This window comes from Diprion similis, chromosome 10, assembly GCF_021155765.1.
Source record: "Diprion similis isolate iyDipSimi1 chromosome 10, iyDipSimi1.1, whole genome shotgun sequence".
Taxonomy (NCBI): Eukaryota; Metazoa; Arthropoda; class Insecta; order Hymenoptera; family Diprionidae; genus Diprion; species Diprion similis.
The window spans coordinates 9,932,954-9,951,867 of NC_060114.1; positions in this window are offsets into that span (position 1 = coordinate 9,932,954).

Sequence of the window (18,914 nt, forward strand, 5' to 3'; positions counted from 1 at the left end):
GGATCACGTGCGACGCTTCGTAAATTCTGGGCTTGATGTGGTCGACCCTTTGCCTCTATTAGCGTACCAACGTCCAACAGCCCCGATAACCGATTCCAGCTTGACGAAAGTCTGACATATTAATTATCAGGGTGGTAAATAAACCGCGACTTCGTATCAAATATCCAGGCTGAACGATATCAGACGGCTACACGTGGATGTCCCCTTAATTTCAGTCTACGTAGTAATGACGTGGCCGTTAAAGTTTCTACAGTAATTTCAAAGACAGCAATATTCAATGTGATTAGTAATCCCAAAATTTTATCGTTCAAATGCTTTTTACCTTATATATTCACAATTTGTTTTATGAATCTTTTGACAATTTTGGAAAATGGTTCAAGAAACTTTAGAATGTTTGATGAGAATGATCGGTTTAAGAGGGGTTTCCCAGTTAGAATTTTTTTTTTTTTTTTTTGTTTACTGTATACTATAAACCCTCAGGAATGAGGTAGAAACCTTCTTTTCCCTTTAATCTACCGAGAACGAGTCCAAAACTGAATTACTGTGGAAGGCCCCAGAGGCGTTTGAAGAACGTTGGACTGAAATAAGAAAGTCCAAAGCGGATCTAAATGAATTTTTTTACGAAACAGAAGGTTTACTTTATGAAGCAGGCATCACCGATTTAGTGTAAGACCTTTTTTTATACGTTTTTTCCTACATTTTTACTCGTAAAAAACTTTAAAACGCGATTCTCGAAACTACATTTTTCAATCTTGCGACCACGATTCGAGCCGATCTAATCATCCGATTGAGCTGAAACTTTCCACAAATCTTCACCGAATGTATAGTTTTGGCGTGAAATAGGATTATAACTTTTTATTCATATTTAAAAAAATTATAAGCAGCTTACGGTGAAAAAAATGGTAAAAATGAAAAATAAAAAATATTTAAAGCTCCGCTATTTTGTTATTTAAAAACGGATCACGTGCGAATGTTCAAGAGAACAGAAAGGTTCAATGGCGGTCTGGTTTAAGTTTAGCTGCCTTCAACGGATACACGCAAAACACTGTAAAACGGGCTAATTAATAGCTCCAAGTTATTAACTTCGCGATTAGATTTTTCGAAGGCTTTGCTTCAATGCTCGACAGAATTACCCCCCAGAGATTTACATCGTTTAAACGTTAATGATAGAACATAATGAAAACCGTCAAGTTGTTTATTGTAAACAAACATTTAGGGGAGAACTCGTGGAGAACTTCGGATCTGTGTTACGCTTTGAACTTGGCATTTCGTCGCGTCGGAAAATACATTTTTTTCAACTGAAATAACGAAAATTTTGCTTTATAACATTCTTTCAAACATCGAGTGGGGATTACAGTGAAATTTTGATGATGTAGAGTTTTTGATTTTTGAAACGTCTGAAAAAGATGTGATGAAAAAATTCCTCCCAACAAAATTTAGATTATGGTAATAAGTGCCCTCGAAAAAAAAAATTTTTGTTGGGAGGAACTTTTCATCACATCTTTTTTAGTCATTTCAAAAACAAAAAAAAAACTCGATTTCACCTAAGTCCACCCTAAAAGAGCGTCTGGCTACGTGCTTTGGGAACAGGACTTCGTGTCCTTACATTGCGATTAAGGACTCCAATGTGCTCGGTATTTTCTGCTATAAACGCAGAAAAAAATTCAGTCGTGACCGAAATTCTGGCCAGAAATTATTTTCAAACAACCAAAAAGCTGAGTTCATTTTACAGCGCGCAGAAACCAAAATGTTTCAGTAGTGTTTAAGGAAAGGTTGGTACCACAATCCCATGGATTCTGTTACGATTGCGAAATCAGATGTATACAGTGAAATCATTTTGGGAAGATTGAAAAATGATTGATTAATTGTTGTAACTGAAAAAATGATCGTTGATTGCAATTTTATGAGAGTGTTCAGCCACTTGAATAAAATATTTTGTAGATTTACGATGTAACATGTTGTTTGATAGCGGTAATCAATTAGTAGTCCTCGTGATTTTGTGAATTTGACTAATCTTAACCGTATGAAGCGATTTAGTTGAATCGACCAAAGAGTACTCGAATTTTTTGATAACACTCGGAAAAAATTATTATTTTATTAAATTGACTAAATGGACTAAAAAAAATCTAAATTTTGTATTTATGACAATATTTCATTCAGTTAAATTTTTTGCTATTTTGAAACAATTATTTCATTAATTTTGGTAATTACAACAAAATATTGTGTTGCCAAAAGAAAATTTTCTAAAAAATACGTCTGCAAATTGATTTTTTTTAACAGCGAAAGAGGTTTGAAAATTCTGCTCTAATTTCGGTTTTAAAAAAAGGAAAAGAAAGAAAATTCTTCAAATAAAATATCTTGTCGCATATCAGATGAAAACAGAATTCCTTGACGTTGATGAAAAATTCGTGACACGTGTTTCCACAATATCCTGAAGGGTCTTCAGTCAAAGGATGGACCGTAAAATTTTCTTTTTCATCTCAAAATTTTGTATCTTTTTTTCGACAAATACCAGAAACAGGCTTCCTGCCAGAAACGAGATTTTCATGTAACAAAGTAAAAAAAGTGTAAAGAATATGGATCGGTCAATTCTGCCCGACGAATCAAATTTTCCGCTGAAAATTGTAACCAAGAAACCGAAAAACGTTCATTTTTCACATGCGAGTGAATAGGCAAAGGAATGCGAGATGAAGGTGAAATATAAATTTACTTCCGTTTCCGGAGATAAAATTTATCGAAGCTTGCCCGGCGTCGTCCATATATTGATATAAATATAGTATACATATATACACAAGGGTTTGTTTCTGGGAATATAGGAATTCAATTTCTGTCATACATTGAAAGGATCAACCCTTATTCTTGCTCTTACGTGGCTCGAGGGTTCGAGCTGGAGTTAAAAAGCTGCGGAATACAGAAGAGGAAGGGAAGAAGGAAAGGAAAGCGAAGCGAGAGGCTAGGCGGCAGCAATGTCCGGTCATCACGCACGAATTCCACTCTTCTTCTTCCCACACAATCAATTTCGTACCCATCTCTCGCATTCCCTCATCAGCCTCTTCCCGTTTCCCTTTCCTTGGTTACTCCGGCTTTTATTTTTCGCAGACGCGCTGCTGACAAATTAAAGAGTAATTTTCTCCCCCTTTCCTAACTGGCTTAGCGCGTTTATCCTTACACTTCGACCAGTTTCGGTAGGAAAAAAATAAACAAGAATCATCACGGCGGTAATATTATACAGAGCGAATTTTGCCAGGGCTACCAACCGTCGCAAACATAACCTTAAAAATTTTGACAGTTATCGGTGGCAGCTATGCTCAATCCCGACAACTGTGAAAGTTTTGAGGTTATATTTATCACGGTTGGTATCCCTGGCAAACAGCTGGTCTCGGCTTGTAGCGCGTGCGCAGACCACGTACCATGTGGTCTTTAGGAATTCACTCTGTGTTTCAGGAAAAGTAACTTGCCATTTTTCAACGTATTACCCCCTAAAAAGTTTGGTTAGATTAAAAAGGAAAGATTTTGAGAAAAGATGATCGTCCTCGTTCGATTTATTACTTTTTTTTTCACATTCCTTTGAATTTACGAAGAAACATGTTGCAGCCCTTGAATCATTATTTCTTTCCAGAAATTTACATTCATCCGAAAAATGACGATTCGCAACATAATATTAATATATCAAATGGCAATTCCGTATTCTTAAATTTAAATTTCATACTAAACTATTTGACGAGATTGAATTATTAATAAAAAAAAGTCAACAAATACACTTCTCAAAAATCAACTGGAGACTCAATATCACAATTGTTTATCTTCTGTAGTATATAAATTGATATTTCGATCCACGTAACCTGTAAAAAAAATAAATAAAAAATCTCCACCAATTCTCATAGCTTCAAAAAAACGTAATAAAAAAAAAAAAAGTGAAAAATCAATCGAGGACGATCTTCCACGTGAAGCAGAACGCTTCTTTCAACCTAATCAAACTTTTTAGAGACTTCCACGTCGGAAAGTCGCAAATTATTTCTTTCTCAAACACTCTAACGTGCACGTATACGTGCAGATAAATATGTATCACGCATGTATAAAGTTAGAGATCGAAAAGAACTGAATTGTTTTCTCTTATGTTGCTATATTCCACGGAGTAACCCGTTCCACCGCCGATAGCTCGCCCGGTCTTTAAGCTCCGGCTTTACGTGACTTGGTTTCTTAACGATCCGGGTTAAAAATTGCGGGTAGACGTATAGCGAGTTGCCAAATTACGAGCTACAATACCAGCTGCTACCTTTCTCTTTTTCTTACCGTTTGCACTGTTTCTTTTTTTCTTTTTTAATTTTTTGTCATTTTTTTTTTTTTTTCACGCTTTATAGAAGTCGACGCTCCACGCGGATTTCGTAGTGTGCAAAATTATTTATTTAATTTCTTACACCGTTAAAAGTAATATCTGCAAATGTTGAAGAGATTTTTATATTTCTAAGAAATCAGAGTTAGATGTGTTTTTTTTTTTTTTTGTTTGTTATTTATTCTGAATTCCACACCAAGTTTATTTAACTGTCGTGTAAGATATTTCAAATGATTTTTGAATCGATTCTGTTAACAGGATTTAACGAAGCTCCTTTAAACATTCTTACCGTAGGTATTTCTTTTTCGCGTCGAATCTACCGCTCCTTTTTTTCTTCTTCTCTCGGGTGAGATATTTTCTGGTTCGAAATTACCCATCGATAAACCGTTCTTAAGAGTCATGCGTGCCAGTAGGAATATGCCGAGAAAACCGGGGGACGTGCTCCTCATTCTGACGCTTCCAGATGACAAACGCCAACAGCAGGGTCAAGTTTATGGCTCACAGTAAGTTGGAAAGTAGAGGCCAGCAGCCAGCAGCCAGCAGCCAGCAGCCAGCTGCGAGGGTGCTGCTGGTGCAGAGAAAGAAGATGAAGAAGAGGAAAGATGGAAAAGAGCAAGAGCAAGAGAAAGCTTGACGGTGGTGGGGGGGGGGGGGGGGGGGGGGGGGTAAAAAGATGACGAAAGCACGGAGAATGAGAAAAAGGTGGACATAATATCATCCTTGGAAGTCGCGCGCAACCTTCTTTCTGCATTGTCGAGTAAAGAATGTCTGCGAATTTTTTTTTACTAAATATAAACGTATAGCTCACGTAATTATCCTATCGAGTTTACGTATCTTATTTAAAACTGACTCAATAAACCACAATATAGAAAATTATTTTTGTAAGAAATAATCATGCTTGGAGTTGGTAATGAAAAACTTTTGGGGATTTTTTTTTTTTTACATACACAATTAGTATAACAGTAATACATGTGATCGTCGATGATACGATAATCCATAAATTTGTGATTTCTCAAGTCTTTCAAAATTGACTTGTTTTTAGAATTAATTTCTTGTCAATTGATTTGGCGTAACGTTTTGTTGGACAATTATTACTGTGCAAATAGTGATTTCTGTACTTCATTCACTAATTCTAATGTATAAATCATTTGAAATATATCATATCTATATATCGAGCGATGTGATGAAATTATAATCGAACGTGGGCATTTATACGTGTGTGTGTGCGTTCCAGTCTGAGCGCATGACACGTACAACATTGTATCCCATGAAGTTTCGCATTATTCAGACTATAAATATATGTACGCGTGTATTGTTGTTTATTATATAGATTGACGGTGTATTGTACGATGGAAAAATTACGGATTATACACATAGTATGCACGTATGTACGTGTGTGTGTGTGTGTGTGTGTGTGCTCGCATATACCTCGAGGATTAATTAATCTACAGGCAACTACAGTATATGTATACATTGTATATACCGTATATACCGATCGAGCGCTAATGGAGCGCGGTGCAGTGGTTCAACGCTTCGAAACTACGCTGTAATTGAAGATACACATACACGTTGTATGTGTGCATATATCTATGAGACATTCCATCCTGAACCGACTTACGTCTGATCCTCACTATCGGCGATGTCTATATATTTTTAAAGTATGGTGTCGAGTGTACAAAAACACCTTTCGTTAACAATAAGTTTCAGGTTTCTTGGACCGCGAGTTTGATCTTATTTACTACTCCAAAAGCACAAGATTGAAAAATTGAATTTTTTCTCATAAATTTTTTTGTAAACAAAAAAAAGAGATTTACGACATCGACATCACGAATACATCGCTTTTTACTATGAAAATCTGATTTTTGTAAGTCATTAGCACATTAATTTTCAATGCAGATGTTTTCTTAAAGGTTAGAGTTAAATAGTTAAATAGTAAACGAAAATTCTAGATAAATAACCTTGAAAACACTCACACCGATGCATTTGCAAATTTTTATACACACTAGCATCCAAGATGATGAAGATGAAGAGTAATGCAATGAATTCAAACACGTTTACGTTAAAATTACTAATCCAAAGGCAAAAACGATTTGAATTCGGTTTAAAATTCATGATCTTGAATTCAAATTTTCCGCTTCAACGTTTTCAACGAAGAACCGGCGTTCAAGTGATAAATATTTATCCAATAGGTGTTTGCCTAGTACATCGTTGAAAACTTTCCGTGAAAGTGAGTTGTTAATGTTATTCTCTGCGGACTCAAAGGACGCGGCTAAGGTGAATCAAGGAGTTCCTTTCCCCCGGGACAAGTCTTTTCGGTTTTCACTCTAGCTTTTCACCCGAAATAAACTGCGTAGCAAAAATTGGGCGCGAAAGTTTTGAATATCAGGCGCGTGTCGGTTTATAAATAATACAAATACGCGGAAAAAAGTTTTCACCTCTCGCTTCAGGAACGCTAATTAGAGCGATTGTTGTTGTTCAATACGATGAGTTTATAATTTTGTTAGACATATAAAAGAGAAAAAAAAAAATTACGTGTAAAATATTCGCCGTATTTTCACAGATATATAATCGTTTATGCAACAATTAGTCAGTCGTCTCTGGACTCAAATCACGAACGCCCGAGTTTCCGAAGGTAATACATTATAATTACCTGACTGGTAAAGCAATGCGGAAAATTTGAGCTTTCAGCTCGTTGGTCGGCGGTATAACACACAGCTGTAGAATGTTGCGGAATGCGAGCGGTTAATTACACACGCGAGGATAATAATTATTCACCACCGCGGGGCGACGATCCTCGACAAAAAATGCTCTGCCTTCATTATTAGGCGTGAAAGAGATGAAAAGTGAACAATGATAAGATCGGAAACATTGGCTAGGAGGAAACCTACGAGAAATTTTACAGTCTTGATACTAATAATTTCTGGATTAACTTCGAAAGTTGTATATTAGGGTGGCGCAAAAAAACCGACTATTTTTTTTTTTTTTTTTTTTTTGAGTTTCGTGTCACAAAATGTTGGTTTTTGTTGTTTTAAGAGCCGACTCCAAAGAACAGTTCGAAAAAAAAAAATTTTAAGAAGTCGCTCCAAATTTTAAAAAATGTCAAAAATCGTAAAAAAATTATTGTTTCAGTATTTTTTTTGATTTTTAATTCATGTGGTGTATTGTTATCGATTCTTTCTTACTAAATTGAAGAAAAAAAATTTCTGAAATTTTAATATGAATATTAAAAGGTCGCTCGAAAAGATCTAAAGAAATGCACCAAAAAATTGAAAAAAAAATTTTCAACCTTTCAAAATACAAATTTTGAACTGAAACTTTCGGGAAACTTATTTTTTTTCTTGTCTATAAAATTATATCGTAACGAAAAAAAAATTAAAAAAAAAAAAAATCGACTTGTGACGATTTCTGACGTTTCAAAAAATGTGGAGTGACCTCTTAAAATTTTTTTTTTCAACTGTCCTTTGAAGTGGGCTCTTAGAATGTCAAAAACTAACATTTTGTCACACGAGGCTCAAAAAAAAAAAAAAAAAAAAACAGTCGGTTTTTTTGCGCCACCCTACTGTATATGCACAGCTTTGAAAATCAAGAAAAAATCTCATTGTACGAATCTGGGAATGATATTTAAGTTGAAAGAAGTATCGATTGTCCGATAATTAAAATTACACTCCTCTTTGAAGCATCGTGATATTGAGTGCCTAACAAAAGATGAATGAATTCAAGACACACACATTGCACGATTAAATGAATTACTCATAGTGTTTCAAGGATTTAAACAGCACCTTGATATTTATTAAAAAATATGCAGTGAGTCGGAGGGTTTAAAATATAAACTTTTTCCCCGTAAAACAAAATAAATTTCCACATATAACAGTGTACTGATTTTGCCATGAGAATAATGACGTTCGTATAAAACTCGAAGTATAGAACCTGCAGCTGTCAAGACAGATTGCGTTCAATCTACCGTCAGAAACGACATTAACCCACCCACACCTGCCTGCATTAGCTTTCATCCTTCAGCCCCAAAGTTGGGACGCCTGGCGTCTCTTTCGCCTCCCCCCCCCCCCCCCCCCCAAGCCTCTTTTCAACCCCAGGTTGATATCACCATTTTTCTGAGAACTTGTTTATCGAACAAATTATTTAAATGCCATGCAAACGGTACGCCCAAACATGTACTAACAGAGCAGAACGAAACTGAGCACTACTCCCCCCCCCCCCCCCCCTCGCTCTCTGGCTCTCTCTCTCTCTTTCTCTTAGCTTACCTTTAACGCAAATATACTGAGGATCCCCTCCCTCCGTCTATTTTTTGTGTGTTACTTTTGCCCCTCCGAGTTTTAACTGCGTTCCCATTATGCAAAGTGATTGGCAATTCATGCCGAAAATTAGTAACGCAGACACGCAATGTCCTAGTTCGTATAACGATTACAACGACTATGTAAATAAATGCATTATATCAATCTTGATCTGATTTCTACTTTTCTCTTTAGCACAGAACTACAGAACTATAGTCGAGAATTATCCAGAACTTGCAAAATCGAACGGATGTTTGTTTTTTTGTTGCTTGGATAAGAAATGTCTCGTATGTTTGCAGTCCGTGTGTGAAAAAATTGGAGAATCTCAAAAGCTTAGGTTTTTTGCACCAGACACGACCGCATAATCACATTCGTATTGTAGCCTTTCAAAGATACGGATTCTTCAGTTTGCCATTTGCAAGTAAATAAAATTAAACATGAGGATGAGCCCCCCATGAATTGATTTTCACTATATCGGTGCAGATTTCAAGAATACGTGCGAAATTATAATAATAATAACAATAATAATAATAAGACGTACAAAATGAAATAGAAATACGTCTTGTCGTGTAATTTCACGAGTTTGAAGTTAGTAACGTTAACGTAACGAGACATTGAGAAAAGAATCACGAAGTTACAATTTCAGAATAAATTTTGGAGAGTTGAGTTTGGTCTTTGCAAAGTAGGTGAATTTTTCACTTTATTACGGTTCCCTCATTTTTGGACAATATTTAGATTGTGATAATACGAACTTCAACCCCATGTAATTTCATGGATCGTGAGTGACTAATCAGCGGCAAATTTGAGTGCTTTCACAATTCTTTACGATCAATGTTTAACTGTAATTAACACAAACTTCGTATGGTCATAATATTTTAACGTGAAGTGGGCACAACCCTCAAGAATTATTTTCTTACGGAAAATGTCCAACCATCAACCCCTTGTAGTTGTTTCAATAGAGGTTGTGGTATCTTATTGTGAAGTTTGCTGGATCATCGATTTTTTCGAAAGTTCAATACGCGGGATCGAAATATATGTTTCCACGGCTAATCATCGAAAAGGTTTCATTTCAATATTTATAACTGGTCGAGCAAACTTGGGGGGTTACTTGAAGACTTGAAGTTAAAACACAGAGAAAATTTTTTTCTAGATTTATAGAATTGATATTAAGTAATTCGAATTTACTTGACTTCCCGAAATCTTACACCTTCAACCAAGTCTTGATTCACGAAATCTTTTCTTCTGACTATGAAGTGACAATTAATCAATACAATTATGAAAAATTTCTATACTCCACAAAAATGAGTTACTTGCGAGCTGTAAACAAAATATTTTATAGGAAAAAACATCATTTGAAGATTGATTTGAAGCAATCTTAGTATTTCATAAACTGAAATTATCTTCTGACAGAAGACTTCTTCATTTCATTATAACGACTAAGCATTTCTTCAGTGAAATAAAATATAGTTAAAGTTGAGCATTGAATTCAATAAATGAAAGCAAAGCTGAAAATATTTCTTTACATAACGGAAGCATGTTTCACGCGTTTTATCATACGTGTTTTCCGCACATGAAGATCTCGTTTCGATTACGGTAGGGTGAGTCTGCGCATGCGCTGTCGCAAACAAATCCGACATTACGCGACCTTAACCTCAATTTTGTGTTTCGCGAAGAAGCGCGTAACTTGTTTTATATAAGGAATCGTGTGCAATAAAGAGGCAACGCTCTTTTAGCCTCGCGTATTTGCAATATTTGGTTTCGGCTTACTTACGACTCATATTGCAAACTTACGCTCGGCCCGAAAAGACCGATATTGGCGTCTGACACCGTCAATTTAGTTTAAATCATAAGCTTATGGAATTAGCGTTAAAGAGAGCGATTCTGACGACAGTTATGAAGGATTTGACGACGGAGGCGGGAAATCTGATCGAGAATTAATTTGGAGGGATTTCAAGATCATCTCTGCCTGGGGAGGAGTCGCACACATCTGAGAGTTCAGAAGTAAAAAAGACATCGTGAAACTCGAGAGGGAAAAAAACACCTCGGCTGGCACGATAATTATGCAAAACTCACATTTCTGCGGAAGCGAGAATAAAAGAGGGCAAAAAAAGATTAAAACGGCGGCCGGTCTTCTAATCGAATACATAACGCGCTTCTTGGAGAGTACGAGATAAGAAGAAGTTGAAGCTGACGATTAGTTACCATCTTCGTCTCAAAGGAACTTATATTTACTCAATTGGAAAAAAGTAATCATCGTATATTAACAAAAATCGAAACAGGAGAAAAGCTCATAAACATTCTTTCTAATACGTATATTTTCTGAAATTTATTATATTATAAGAGCACACTTTTATCCTTTTATAAAGTCGATCATGCCTGTCATTGATTTTTATTCACAGATAAAATTCTCTAAAATAGCGAGATGGAATAATAATCAATGATTACCGCAGAACAAGGATTGAAATTTTTTTGCTGCTTTATAAAAATCAATATTTGTCTTGCTAATTCATCGTGATATGAACCCTTTGCACTGGAGAGGTGACTCTCGATCACCACTTGGCTTTATGCGGGGTCTCGGATATATATGCGGAAAATCGTCTCGAGTTGCTGGTTTCCCCAAGCGCAAATGGTCTCGAGTACAAAGGATTAAATTCAGATAAATCCTCACGAAAACCCGAGAGATAAGCAACAAGTCGAACGCCGAACAATGACGTCGTCGGTCTCTTGCGCAATAACAGAAAAAGTTGTTTCGCTCGTCGGAAACTGGAATTAGAAATTGGAAGAGTCGTGAGCAAATGGCCGCTAGATGGCGTGACAGAGCTTCGCGGTGCTCAGCGATTTCGCGATGTCGCTGTGAAAGTTTCTAAGGCTACAAAAAACTTGGTTAATCACGAGGTTGAGCGTCGTTGGAGCAGTTGCAATACATTGCCGGTAGATGGCGCTGATCTTCAGCTTATCAAAGTGTGATGTAATCAACGGAATTCGACGTGTAAAACGGTACCAATGATATTGATGAACTGAGCTTTTTCTTAAAGAAAGGCGCGTAATAGAAAAGAGCATAGAATACAGACGAATACAGTCAGTGGTTGGCAACACTTAGCAGAGTATTAGATAAGTGTAGGTTTAGATTAAAGTGGAGGTGGTGGTTCATAATATGCGTAAATAAACTGCAATGTTACGATACGTATTTATAGAACGGAAGTGTTGAATAGGGATGAAAAAGGAATGAAATTCGTAACTAATTGAAATCCGGAAATGATACGAGTCAAATTCCATGCTGATGAAGGGAATGCGTTTATTACATAACTCACACCGTTCCCCGCGTCTCAACGTGACCAAGAATTCCTTCGATTTTGGCGAATATTAATAATAAATTACCGTAGCACAGCATTCGCCACGCTAAAAATATATCCATATATACAGGTATATGAGGTGTTAAAAATTTTGCTGTTCGTTTAGAGGTCAAAAAAGAATTTTTCTCACAGTATTTTTCGAACATGAGGTTTATTGAATTGTTGTGATAGAAGTAGCTGAAAAAAGCTCTTTCTGTAGCTAATCTTAAATTCACTTTAAACAAGATTTAAAAAAATATCATTACGATACAATGAAACTTACAATTAGTAATACCTTTAGTCACAATTTCATAACGTCTCCAATTGATTTTAGATTTCGTATTCCAAAATACGAAAAGGATTGTGACAGGCAAACAATTTTTTTGACACTATACGTGTTAATAGAAACTGAATATTCAGTTTGCTCACTTTATTTGATATTGCATGAACTTGTTAGTCAAGGAGAGTAAGCAATAAAATTAATTTGGATAAGTGATGAGAAAAAAAATCGGATTCCGCATACAATCCACTTTGATTCTTTCTTTTTTTTTTTTTTTACGTTTTTCACCCTTCGTAGCGACACTGCCAAATAATTTCACGATAGTCACACCGGATCGATCCTACCCAATCGGTTGAAAAAAAAGAATAATCGTGAGACAACTACCGATCTAGTGTGGTGAAAAAAAATAAAAAAAAAATACGGTACATGCTTTGAATATTCTAGATTACTTACGAAAAGTCGGTTTATAAGAAATCAAATTGCGATATGTTAAAAAAAAAGATAAAGAGGTCAATGCGCCAAAAGGATACTTTCACTGGAAAAAATCATAACTTTCTCAATTTTTTTTATACTTTTAACTAAAATTTGGAGGTGATATTCCTTAGATGTGATACTTTCGAGAAAAAAATAGTAGCGTAGTAGCGTTCCAAAAAAGCTTTTTCTTCTTCGCACACGATGCTGCTTGATCGGCTGATTCAAATGACTTACGGTTCGTACTTATAAAGGAAATACTTTAAACCCCAGGCATATGGCTACTGAAAACTCGAAGTTTAATCTAGAATTCAGAATCTTTGTTATTATTTATTTACAAGAATATTACTGGTTTTTGACACAAACATAATAATGCTATGAAATTATGTAGTCACTACAGGAAAATGTTTATCTGTGTTCCAGATCGTTCTCTTTCCGAAAGTGATTCACAAGGTCCTTTAGTCACGAAAAGTAGCGCTGATCCTTAACCGCGAATACATCAACGGTTTTCTGGGTTTCTACAGAATTATCAAAAAAAACTTAAGAGAATTGTAAGAAATGAAGATATTTTCAATTGTTTTCATTCATTGAGAGGACATTGTTTCAACAATATTAAACAGTCTACGTAGCCTGCCTAATTTTAGAATAAGACCTGGATTTGCGATTTAGATCACGAGATTATTGTCAGTGTGAAATGGCTGGTAATTCGGTCGGTCCTGGTTCACCATATGGCGGGCACCCTTGACGGATGGATAAGTGCGTAAGGTAGGCGGCATAAACGAAGCGGGATACTTGCACTCTCGGCGGTGGCCATTAAGTAGTGTAGAACCCGACAGCAGCTGATGTCATTGTATAAGTAAGTTAAGTACGTCGTCGTAGATAAACGCAGTTTTACGTACTCCTCGTGCGCACACATTTCGTGTCCATATACCAAGTCATTTCGTGGAAACGGCACATCGGCAATTCAAACACAAATTAAATCCGCCTGCATTTATGCAGCTCAGATTGAGTATGACGAAAACGTATTTCTGGTTCTCAACAATCAGGCGGATTCTGTTAAAATGTATACTGAGTTGCATAAATGCAGGCTGAGTTCTGTGATGTGTATCATGAATTGCATAAACGCAGGCTGACTTTGGTAAAATTAGTCCTGAATTGCATAAATGCAGGCTGAGTTCGGTAGAATAAATCATGAATTGCATAAATACAGGCGGATTTATTTTATATTAAATTGCATTTCTGACATTTCAACGGAATATCTCACTATGTATACATAGAAAAGGCATTTTGCGTATACATATCGGAGTCAATAGGGACTCTTGGTTGACTCTGAATTTTAATCAAATAAGTCGAAATCCAGCCCTCTAGCTTCACGTATTTTTATAAATAAAAATTGAGGTGAAAGGAAACAAATTATAAAAGAAATGATAGAAACTAAATTTTAAATCTATAATTTAATTTTTATCTTCGTTTTAAGCTTAGCGTTTACTTTCTTTAAGCCACGAGATTTCTGTACTTTGAAATTGTTCCGAGTATAGAGATTTCTTTAATACATTACCTCTAAATTTTGACCAAGTCATTTGAATGTAAGATATGCAAAACTTTCTAAGTGCGAATAAATTTTTTAAGAAGAAGCTAAGTCATCGGACTGCCTCTCGATGAGTAGAGCTGATATGTATCAAAAAGGTGCATTAACGACTGCAGCAAATAAGAAGAGAAAAATGAGAAGAAAAAAATAAACACGCATAGAAAAACTGAGAAAAAGGTGAAAAAAAATGTACAAATAAAGGCCCCACACCTAGAGTCACAAAACGTGGGATCAGTTTTTGTTGCCAGAAAAATCCCACCGCCCATAACCAGATCCACGATCCCTTGCACGCACTTGACGTTAATGCTGTAAAAATGTCTGAGAATCATGCAGTGCCTCGCTCAGAGAATTGCCCAGTTTTTTTACATTTGTTACAAATTGTGTTCAATTCGAGCATCTCTACGAGTAGTAATGCAGTACTATAGTCAAATTTCATGATGAAATTCAATGATTAATTGCAAATTTATGTAAGATACAATAATCTTGATTGTAACAAAAAAGCATTCATTTGAAAAATCTAATTATTTCCCAAGTTGTTTTACTGAAATAATTATTTCCATAGACTTGACTGGTTTCTTCTAAGCTACAGTAGAGTTTTGCCAAACATCGTTAAGACATCGTGTATGAATCTGCAAGATATTTTTTTCAAGTCAGTTTACACAACATGAAGCTCAACCTCTTAGAGTTTTGTCGCGCAATTTATACCTATACGAACAAATAAATTTTCGCTACAAACCGAATTCATTGATTAACTTATTTAATCAATTTCATTCTGTACTTTTGAAATGACACGCTTACCGATCGTCAGATCTATGAGTCTCATTTTGGGACACCGTGTACGTGTTTTTTAGAATACGTTATTCACGCGAGCAAAATTGGCTGCCTAATAATATATTTCCGCAAAAATGCCTCTGCTTTTATTGCTGTGTGTATGTGTGTGTGTGTGTGTGTGTGTGTGTGAGTTGAATTACTTAACGACGAGTGGGTGGGAGACTTAAACATCGTACCACCACGTCGTGTCCCTTAATATGATGTGCTTTCAGTTTATTGGAGTGCTCGTCAAACGGACTATTTTTAATCTCATTTCACCTCCTCTAGAAATATCATGCCATTCGTGCTCTCGCGTTATATTTCACATAAATTTTTACATATTATACATGATCGAAATTTATTTCTCTTCATTTTAACGTTGTTTCTTCTGTTTCGAATGAATAATGAATGGATGTGAAATGTTTGCAAGGAGCTGGTAAGAGGTGAAAAGTTTAAGAATCAAGAAATTGCGAATAGATTCAATTGTATGGTGAGAAATTCAATCGGTTGTCTGCGTCAAATTGATTTTTTAAAAGAAAAAAAGGAAGTTGTCGCGATTATCCCGAAAATGAAAATTTCAGTTTTCACTAGATCTCCACGTTTTGAAGTTCAGAGAATTACATTCAATCATTTTCAGGTGGACGTCTGTGAGTGTGTGTATGTATGTCCATATGAACGTACGTCATCAGTTTCTTTATCCGACGATATTTCGCGAACGAGTTACCGGATTTCAATGATTTTTATCTAAATCGATTCGGCTTTTCCAAACTTAGAATTGATTAGAGTTTGGCTTTGATCTGTTCACTATTCTTTCAATTATGTAAATAACAAAATTATAAAACAAAAAATGAAAATCAAATAAATACGATGACATCTTGAGAATGGATGAACGGATTTGAATGAAAATTGGTGCCGCAAGGTTTTCCGGCTAGTTAATCACGGCTCAATGGTCAGATTTGCGAAATGTAAATTTGATGTATTCAATAAGCTAAAACTAAAAACATTTTGATTTTGTTGAAAATTGGTAACCGTCAGTTTGTTCAGTGGCTGATCACGAATCTGAGTCAGAAATTGATTGGGGGATGTTTTTTGGGTCACGGGTAACGAATCCAAAGTCAGACTTGCAAAATTTGTGATGGTGAATCCATTACAGTGGTTAAAAATGAAAAAATCGTCATATTTTCACGTAATATGGTATCCAAGGGCTTTGAAATCTTAAATCATGAATCTGAATTTGTAGTTCGACATACGAGTTGCATATTATACTTTTTTTTCTTTATGAACTTGGAACCTGCTGTATGAGAAGAAGAAGTTCGAGGGCTGGCTCATAGCCAGTCCAAAGCCGCTTGTCGTTTAATTAAATTGAATTAGATTAATTCAATTCGTAGCTTCTCAACTTTGATTAAATAATCACTTTTTCCGTTTTCAAATTCATTTTTTCAGATCGCACACTGGTAGGTACTCTAATTCATCGAATTATATCCGGAATAAGAACTCGTTCTAATTAAGTGTAAAACTTTTTTTACCAACAACCTTTCCCGCTCTACATATATCTATTTAAATGTTGGAATAATAATTTATTACACCGCTTTCAGAAAACAAAGAGGTTGTTTATTTTATCGTCTTCCGAGATGCGTCCATGTATACATGCCGATATATATATATATATTATATATATATATACGATGTAGGAAAGAAACGCCCGAAAGGCGATATAACCATTGGAATACCTGCTGACGCGGTTAACGATTATTGCAGGGAAAATTATTATCCGACATTTACTATTATTCCCATTTTCATAAAGTTGCCTCACTGTCTACCCCGAGAGGCTGCCGTGTTAGAATATTATTAGTCGTAAAAAAAATAATAATTAAACGCGGTTTTACTCGCCCGTTATAACCGTCGCGATATTGGTAGCAGATGTATGACGTGGCTTGCTCGTATATATATATATATGACATACATACATTTCTATAGACATGATGCGATATTGCGAATCTGAGAGCAAGCTTTTTAGAAGCTTGTAAACACTTTTTGCACTTGTGATGAGACGTTTGATGCGGTTATGCATCTACAAGTAAGAGTGATTACCCCGAGGTTCACGTTCAGCCTGTTTAAAATCTCATTTTGTCTCAGATTTCTGCTTTCTCATGAGCTTAACCTTTTGAATCAGAGTGGTAAGTTTTCTTACCACCTATTTTATATTCATTTTTTTTTTTTTTTTTTTTTTGTATATTTAGAGAACTTTTCAACATATTTCTTTGCGGATTTTTGCTATTCCTGATAGAACGTGTATATTAATAGGTTAATTATTATTGTTAGAAAGAATTTGATTGTAAAAAATTGTGAAAATTGAAGGAATGAGGTGTGTGAAAAACAAAGTGGGCTCCCTGAAATTTTTTAAATGACAGGGGATAAAATTAGGAGCCTCAACTTTTTATCGAATATGAATTATTTGGAAATCATTTACTCGAGTAATTGAAAAGTCAAATAATTTTCTGAACTTGAATTTGTGATTACTTTTTCTCGAGAAAGCTGGATAACAATTTAACATAATTGTTCATATGAAAATCAAACATTTTATTCTGATTTTAGGCGTTGTTTTCTTAAGGGGCCCACCTTGCCCCACCCCACCCCCCCCCCCCTCGCCCCTACAATTGAAAAATAAAATCACCTTTAATATATTTTTCTCTAGTATTAAATGTAGAAACAATTTAGACGCATTTTTTATTTCCTTTGGTAAATCATTTTCCGTCATAGTAGGCGTAAAGTACGCTCAAATATGCACCATTTATCCGCGTAAAATTGAACTTTACGCCCACCAGGCGAAGGTAATGATTTTTTGTAAATGACTGATCCAACGTGAAGCAAATGATTTAAATAAGTGATTTCAGATTCAAATGAATACAACACTATCCTGACACACGTGGCACGATAAAATGACCGCCGATGTGTCTTTGCAGTTCGCGTCATGGCGTCGTAGCCGTAGCTTTGAATTAGATATTTTCCTGTATTTTAAATAGTCATTATGGAAGACCAGAGTGTAGACAGTGATGACTTCATCCCACCGAAATCACTCGCGGCTGCTAATAAAAATATAAATTATATTCAACAAAAAAAATTACTTTCATCCAATATTGCATATTTTTATTTCTCTGTTTTGCATTCGCTCATTGCTCCCCGTACCCACCCTGACCGCAAAGCTTTCGTTCTTTACATATCCTTTTACGTTGTCAGCTGAGACGCGATGATTCGTATTGATATTTTCTACACGACGTAGAAAGATGATTAAACAAGATCCTGAAGTTTAGCGATACTTCTGACACCCAAGATGACTTCCGTCAAAAAAATTTCTCGTCTTCAAAGATAGCAACTTCTTACCGTTGACGGGATATTCGTGACTACAAGTAACGGTAGTCAATTAACTCGGAATACCGCGTTACCGAAATTACGACCCACACAGATCGGACGAAAATGACCAAATCGCTAACCGAACCTGTTTCAGTTTAGAAGCGAACCGGTTTTCTATCACAGACTTCGAGTGAACTCTTGTTTGCACTCACTGATTCGATGTGAGCGATAAATAATTACTGGCCTTGAGTGGACAGCGGAGAGAATGTTCGATCATTTCGGGGGTAATATGCGACGCGTTATTCCCTGAAGGTATAAAAACGGCGAATCCGAGTCAGTTCAATCAGAGCGTAGAGCGGAATCTTATCTTCCCTCAGCTCGTGATATTATACCTACGACGGGGAGGTGAGTTTAGTGAATACTAACGAAGAAAGGTGTTGCAGTACGACGGGCCAAATTC